We start from the raw sequence: 7,870 nt of genomic DNA, 5'->3' as shown, positions 1-7,870 counted from the left end.
CAGTGATGGCAGAGTGCACGGTTGTCACAGCCCTACCCACTCGGACTCACCATTGTGTGTGAGATGGTTGACTGGCGTCAGGGGTGACCATGTCATTGGCATCATATGCATGATGCATTTATTGCTTGTGTTTGCTGCATTTACTTGCTGCATTTATATGGATGCATATGATTGACATGCATACAGGATTTATGACACTCTCGGTCTGACGACCTGATTGTACTTATACCTTGGTCCTAGTTAGTACAGTTTTCTCTTGTTTTGTTTCAGTTGCATTTATCCTTCTTGTAACAGGAGACTGTACGCATGATTAGTGTTGCATGTTATTTTCTTTATTATGCATATCAGTTGATACCCGCTGAGTGTTGGACTCACACCCTCCTCCGTTGTTATTTTCAGGTTGATGCTGTCCAGAGAGTTCCAGTTGCTAGTCCCCTACAGGCCACGAGGACGTGTGTTGATCTATTAGATTTTCTTGTTTAGACTATGTTGGACTTGTTCTGTGTTGATACATTTAGATTTTGTATGGATTTTTATTTATCGATGAGCTTGTTTGGATTTGTTGAACTACATGCCTGCCTAAACGGCAGAAGAGGTAAGTTGATCTTATCGTCGGATTTGAGCTTTATGAGTGTAGTGGAGTAGGAATATGTTTTGAGCTTTATGAGTGTAGTTGAGTAGGGTTGTTTTTGAGTCATATTATCACTGTTACAGTTTGTTAAATTATTAATTGCGTGGGTGATTGTTTATATTATTGTTATTGTTCCGGCCATGTTGGTCGAGGTATATGTGGCCCAGAGGGTGATGTAGAAAGTTTCAGATTGTCCGCCGTACAGGGGAGATGCTACCAAAATTTCTTCGGACAGGGACTCCCCCGGGGCATGACAATTTATTTGGTATCAGAGCACAGGTATACGATCCTTTGTGTTCGTATTTTGGATATTTGGGATAACCTGATACCAATTTATTTGGTATTAGAGCGCCAAGTTTGCGATACTTGTTTGATTTTCGTGTTACGGATTTTCGAGATTTAGCTAATACCAATTTATTTGGTATCAGAGCGGGTTATGATACCTGCTTATGGTGTTCTGGATTTTTGTGTTAGTCGAGTTACTAGTAAACTTGGGTAGTTATTTTGGATTGCACGAATTTTCCATTATATATAGGTTTTGGACTTCCGTTTCGGATTTATATGGATTTCCGGTGATTTTCTCGTTCGGAATTTTGAGGTCAATTTGGGGACTGGGCAACGACGGAATATCTCCAGACAGCAAATAAGTATGATGTTTATTTTATGATTGATATACTTGTAGTAATATCTGAGTTATAATTTAATAAATATGAGGTCAGACAATGTAAAAAAAAATATTAGAATGATCATGATGGAAGTATGAGGTAATATAGTATTTGAAACTTCACTTAGCTGAGTGAGGAAGAACGTGGATTCACCTTACTTCTTTTACATGAGTCTAGATTTCTATGGTAGTGGTATCAAGACCAACATGGGATGAGACTTCTCGTGCATTTATGAGGGACATAAGTAGATTACCCACTTTCAGACCGCAGCGACTGACCGTCTCCCTACCGTCCGATGATTCATTGGACGTCACTCAGGAGGTCAGAGGTTGCCTATTAGATTTTGGCAACCTGATAGTTACGGTAGATCTTTTAATATTGGAAATGGTCGATTTTGATATTATTCTTGGCATGGACTGTTTGTTAGCATATCATGCCACTGTTGATTGCCAGACGAGGGTGGTCACATTTCGGCCTCCGAACCAACCCTCGTGGGATTTCACTAGCATCAGAGATGACGGCATATCAATCATTTCGGCGATTCAGGCTCAGAAGCTGTTGTCGCATGGTTGTCAGGGTTTTCTGCTATCTTTGATTAGTACTGAGGACAGCAGTAGTTCACAGCTCTCCGACGTTCCGGTGGTCTGCAAGTACCCAGATGTATTCCCAGAGGAGCTGCCAGGTCTGCCTCCCAGAAGGCAAGTGGAGTTCGTTATTGAGCTGATTCCGGGGATCGCACCGGCATCGAAAGCTCCTTATCGTATGGCACCAAAAGAGTTGAACGAGCTGAAGGTTCAACTCCAGGAGCTTTTGGATAGGGGATTTATTCGCCTTAGTGTTTCTCCATGGGGTTCTCTGGTGTTATTTTTTAAGAAGAATGATGGTACACTGAGGTTATGTATTAACTATAGACAACTGAATGCAGTGATCGTCAGAAATAAGTACCCCTTCCACGGATCGAGGATTTATTTGATCAGCTTAGAGGTACATCAGTGTATTCTAAGATTGATCTGCGGTCCGGGTATCATCAGCTGAGAGTCAGAGACTCAGATATTCAGAAGACAGCTTTCTGTACCAGATATGGTCATTATGAGTTTTTGGTAATTCCATTTGGGCTTACCAATGCTCCAGCGGTGTTTATGGACTTGATGAACCTCGTCTTTCTGGAGTATCTTGATCAGTTTGTTAATGTTTTCATCGATGATATATTGATCTACTCGCATTCCGAGGAGGAGCATGCACAGCATCTTCGCATAGTCTTGGAGACTCTTAGACGACATCAGCTATACACAAAGTTCAGCAAGTATGCATTCTGGCTATCTTCAGTCGGTTTTCTGGGACATGTGGTCTCGAGCAGAGGTATTTCAGTAGACCCTCCAAAGATCGAGGCTGTCACCAGTTGGGAGCAGCCGAAGTCAATGCAGGAGATCTGCAGTTTTCTGGGATTGGCCGGATATTACTGACGTTTTGTCGAGGGTTTCTCACGTATTGCTATGCCGCTGACATGCCTTACCAGGAAAGGCGTGAAGTTCATGTGGTCCGAGGATTGTGAGACCAGTTTTCAGGAGCTGAAGCGGAGATTAGTGTCGGCTCCAGTTTTGGTTTTACCTTCTGGAGATGACGGATTTGTGTTCTATACCGACGCGTCTCTTCAGGGTTTGGGCATTGTTCTGATGTAGCACGGCAGAGTAGTCTCTTATGCTTCTCGACAGTTGAAGGAGTATGAGAAGAACTACCCAGTTCATGATCTGGAGTTAGCTGCCATCATCTTTGCTCTGAAGCTTTGGCGGCATCATTTATATGGTATTATATTTGAGATTCTCACTGATCATAAGAGTCTCAAATATATTTTTACTCAGAAGGAGCTTAATCTCCGACAGAGGAGATGGATGGAGTTCCTGAAGGATTACGATTGTACCATTAGCTACCACTCTGGGAAATCTAATGTGGTTGCCGACGCACTCAGTAGGAAGTCCAGAGGGACTTTGGCTTGCCACCGGACTTCAGTCACAGACTTGATTCAAAGTTTCTCCGGGTTAGACCTTGAGGAGCAGGGACCGACAGAGCAGGGTATTCTGGTTACCATGGTTGCTCAGTCGTCGATCAGGATGAAGATCGAGAGGCCCAGATCGGTGATCAACATTTGTAGCTTATTGGAAGCCAGATAACTTCCGGGCAGCAGACCGAGTTCACACGAGACGAGGAGGGTATTATATACTTCCAAGGCAGATTATGCGTACCTCAGTCTCATCTGGTCTTACAGGAGTTACTTCAGGAAGCTCATCGCTCTCGATTTATGATCCACCCAGGTGGGACCCGCATGTATCGAGATTAGAGGTGTTCCTACTGGTGGAACGGTATGAAGAAAGACATAGCGAAATTTGTAGCTAGATGTCTTGTTTGTCAGCAGGTGAAGGCTGAACACCAGAGACCTGCTGGTTTACTTCAGCGGATTCCTATTCCTGAGTGGAAATGGGAACATATTACTATGGACTTTGTGGTGGGTTTTCGAGGACACGACGAGGTCATGACGCAATTTGGGTAATCGTTGATCGATTAACCAAATCCGCGCACTTCTTAGCAATCCGGAGGACTGATCCCCTGGATCGATTGGCAGATATGTATTGCCGGGAGATCATCAGATTACATGGCGTCCCTTTGACTATTATTTCAGATAGAGACCCCCGATTCACGTCTCGATTCTGGCAGAGTCTGCAGCAGGCCTTGGGCACGCAGCTCCGATTTAGTATAGCTTTCCATCCGCAAACAGATACACAGTCAGAGCGGACTATTCAGACTCTAGAGGACTTGCTGATATCTTGTGTACTAGATTTTGGAGGCAGTTGGGATGACCATTTGCCGTTGGTAGAGTTCGCCTACAACAATAGCTTTCATTCGGCTATCCAGATGACACCGTTTGAGGCATTGTATGATAGGCCTTGTCGGACACCCATCCTCTGGGATGAGGTTGGAGAGGCCCAGCTGTTGGGACCTCATAGAGCTCAGCAGGAGGCAGAGTTGGTCCGTATTATCAGACGGAGGATGTCAGAGGCGCAGGACCGCCAGAAGAGTTATGTTGATCGGAGATGCAGACCTTTGGAGTTCTCTATTGGCGATCATGTTTTTCTGCGAGTTTCACCCACGAAGGGGGTGAAGCGATTTAGCTCAGAGGTAAGCTAGCTTCGCGATACATTGGCCCTTTCTTGATCCTGGAGAGGATTGGAGCAGTAGCTTACCGGCTGGCACTACCACCGTCCCTGGCAGGCGTGCACAATGTATTTCACGTATCTATGCTGAGGAGATACGTACCTGACCCAATGCATGTGCTGACAGATATCCCAGTTCTCATTCTGCCTGATGTCACTTAAGAGGAGATTCCGGTACGGATTCTGGACCGGGAAGAGCGTCAGTTGCGGAACAAGACTATCTGGCTCGTTAAAGTCGGATGGCAGCATCATTCGGACGAGGAGGCTACTTGGGAGCTCGAGGATACTATCCGAGCTCGATACCCCCATCTTTTCACTTGAAGTATGTGATTTAATTTACCGGTCAGCATTTATACTCTATATCTGTTGTTAGTACTTGGTGATGGTAGATAATGAAATTTGGGGATCAAATTTTTTATTAGTGGGGGAGAACGTAAAATATCAAAAAAATAGAGAATAATAATAAGGGAATTTTCTAGAATTTTTAAAAAAATTTCGGGAATTTTTCGGAGCTCGTATGGACGAGTAAACGGGGATAATAACGGGGTCTGGGAAAGCCTGTTTGGGTTACCCTATTTAAACGAGGAAAAGTTTTTTTTTCCTTTTTTTTTATTGTTTCTTTCTTTTCTTTATTTCCTTTTTCCTCGCTGAACCCCCTCCCCCGCGCGTCTTTCTTCCTTTCCCCGCCGAAGCTCTCTCGAGTCATAACCGTCGGCGGTTACTCCTCTCCCTCGCGTGCATAAAGCCGGGACCAAGAGAAGCCGACATTTCTCTTCTCACTCTCCGCGGTCGAGCTACCTTCCTTGTGCCCTAGCCGATGCCGTCTCCCCGACCTGATCGATTTGCTCCACTTGACGGCGCCACTCGCAACACCTCCCCTTCAACAGTGCTTTAGTGCCAACGCTGTGCCCTAGCTTGAAGACGACGACCACGGTCCGAATTCTCTCCGGTGGCCACTACTTCGCATTTCTTTGCCCAAGTGTCGGCCTCTCCTTCTCCTCTTCTTCGAGCGTCGACCACCAGGTTCGCCAAGCCACTGTCGCCTATACCCTAGCGCCGGCTACCTCCCCTGTGCCCTAGTTCTCCACCGCCGCCGCACCCTCTTTGTCGCCTCTCGACCCAGGCAGCACCGCCACACCTTCTTCCCTAACGTCAGCTGCCTCCTCTCTACCCTCTTCCGATCCGGAGGATTATTTTCGTGCCGGCACAGAGCCACCACAGCGAACCCTGGGTCGATTGCTACAGCCAACGCCACACACGACCTACTAGTGTTGCCTGGTCTTCTCATCCCTCGATTTGCCCTCTAGCGTCGCCAACAAGCATGAGACGCAGCCTCATCGGAGAGGGAAGTAGCTTCGCATAACTCCAGCTGTAATATCTAGCCAGCACCTTCTTCGACTGAGTGTCAACAAGGGTGTCTCTAGATTGGGGTAAGATGAGTTTTGGAATTATGTTGATTAGATATCGTTAGATAGGTTATTGCTTGATTTGTGATCCCCACTTAACGATACCAACTTGATCTGATCAGTAAGGAAAGATTTCAACAAGGTTGTGCTGTGAATATTTAATCAAGGCTGTGAGGTGAAGTAGGATATGTTGTGGGGTTGTTACTTGGGTTTTCAGCAGCTACCTCGATTTTGGCAGCCACTCCATTTCGTAGCTACTGGATTCCTGCAACGGCTGTGAATCTAGGTAAGAAGTAAGGTAAGGTGTAGAGCATTTGATATATGCTATAGGTCATGATTTTGATTCTATTATTTTAGATAGATGATGATGTGTAGATTAATTCTTATGGGAAGAATGATGGTAATATGATTAGGGTTTTGCCCTAATTTAGGATTTAAGATTTTATTTAGCTATTTAGAAGAATTGTAGCTAAATAAAATGTATTTCTATTTGTGACACAGGACTTTGATGCGAGACGAGTATTTCGACGTCATATTTGGACCAGATTGGACTTTTCGATTGGAGGCGGGTACTTTGACTTTATGTCTTTTGATATGAATAATAATGTTTTTAACATATAGCATTGATTATATTTCTCATTTGCTTCGGTTGATCACTACCCGACCTGTTACATGTTGTTTGTTTATTTTTATGCACATCATGTTAGTATTTACCTGATTATGCATATTTATAGAGGTAGTGACACAACCATGTTATTTATCATGTTCAGGACCTAGGGTTTTTGATACCTTTTTTGATCTGTGTACCTTTGACTTGATTCATTTCCCTATGGTACACATTTTATATATGTATGGATATTTCTATGTTGTTCAGTATTTTGTCATGCTTAGTATCATGGACCATTCGCATGATTGCATGCTGTGCGATAGTCTGCTCCATTATTGTTGAGCACATCGCTAGTTTCATCACTGTCGGTGCTCCGTTGGTCCGCTCATGGGTAGCATGACGCAGCGTGGTAGCACGTCAGTTTTGCTCTATTCGGTGCTCCGTTGGTCCGCTCATGGGTAGTGTGACGCAACGTGCTAGCACGTCAGGGATCCCTCCCCGTCATGGTGTTTCGGGAGATGAGAGCATTGCGCTCCCCCATTTATGATTTGGGGTAGGAGTATGTGTGTACTCCGACAGCATCCCGTCCACTCGGTCACTCATTAGGAGCAGTGATGACAGAGTGCACGGTTGTCACAGCTTTACCCACTCGGACTCACCATTGTGTGTGAGATGGTTGACTGGCGTCAGGGGTGACCATGTCATTGGCATCATATGCATTATACATTTATTGCTTGTGTTTGCTGCATTTACTTGCTGCATTTATATGGATGCATATGATTGACATGCATACAGGATTTATGACACTCTCGGTCTGACGACCCGATTGTACTTATACCTTGGTCTTGGTTAATACAGTTTTCTCCTATTTTGTTTCTGTTGCATTTATCCTTCTTGTATCAGGAGACTGTACGCATGATTAGTACTGCCGGTTATTTTCTTTATTATGCATATCAGTTGTTACCCGCTGAGTGTTGGACTCACACCCTCCTCCGTTGTTATTTTCAGGTTGATGCTGTCCAGAGAGTTCCAGTCGCTAGTCCCCTACAGGCCACGAGGATGTGTGTTGATCTATTAGATTTTCTTGTTTAGATTATGTTGGACTTGTTATGTGTTGATACATTTAGATTTTGTATGAATTTTTATTTATCGATGAGCTTGTTTGGATTTGTTGAACTACATGGATGCCTAAACGGCAGAAGAGGTAAGTTGGTCTTATCGTCGGATTTTAGCTTTATGAGTGTAGTGGAGTAGGAATATGTTTTGAGCTTTATGAGTGTAGTTGAGTAGGGTTGTTTTTGAGTCATATTATCACTGTTACAGTTTGTTAAATTATTAACTGCGTGGGTGATTGT

Source organism: Zingiber officinale, chromosome 2A (genome assembly GCF_018446385.1).
Source record: "Zingiber officinale cultivar Zhangliang chromosome 2A, Zo_v1.1, whole genome shotgun sequence".
In the NCBI taxonomy this organism is placed as follows: domain Eukaryota; kingdom Viridiplantae; phylum Streptophyta; class Magnoliopsida; order Zingiberales; family Zingiberaceae; genus Zingiber; species Zingiber officinale.
Note: the sequence above shows the minus strand (reverse complement) of the source record.